Consider the following 322-nt stretch of genomic DNA (forward strand, 5'->3'; position numbering starts at 1 on the left):
CACCTATTTATTTGTTAGTAAGAAAATGGATTAATGAATAGATAAATGAATAAATAAGTAAATGAATAAGTATTCAAACGAAAAGATAGACAAATATGTAGGTAAATACTTAGACAAATGAGAGAATTATTAACAATTGAACAAGTAAATTAATAGTTACACAAATAAATGAATAAATAGATAAATGAAAATATAGATGAATAGCCAAATAAACAAACAAATGAATAAATAAATAGATAAATGAAATAAAAATGATAGATAAAAATATATATATATATAAATAAATAATAAATTAGTAAAAATAAGTAAATAGATAAAAATA

Source organism: Oratosquilla oratoria, chromosome 41 (assembly GCF_046742065.1).
Source record: "Oratosquilla oratoria isolate Oo_2021 chromosome 41, ASM4674206v1, whole genome shotgun sequence".
Lineage (NCBI taxonomy): Eukaryota > Metazoa > Arthropoda > Malacostraca > Stomatopoda > Squillidae > Oratosquilla > Oratosquilla oratoria.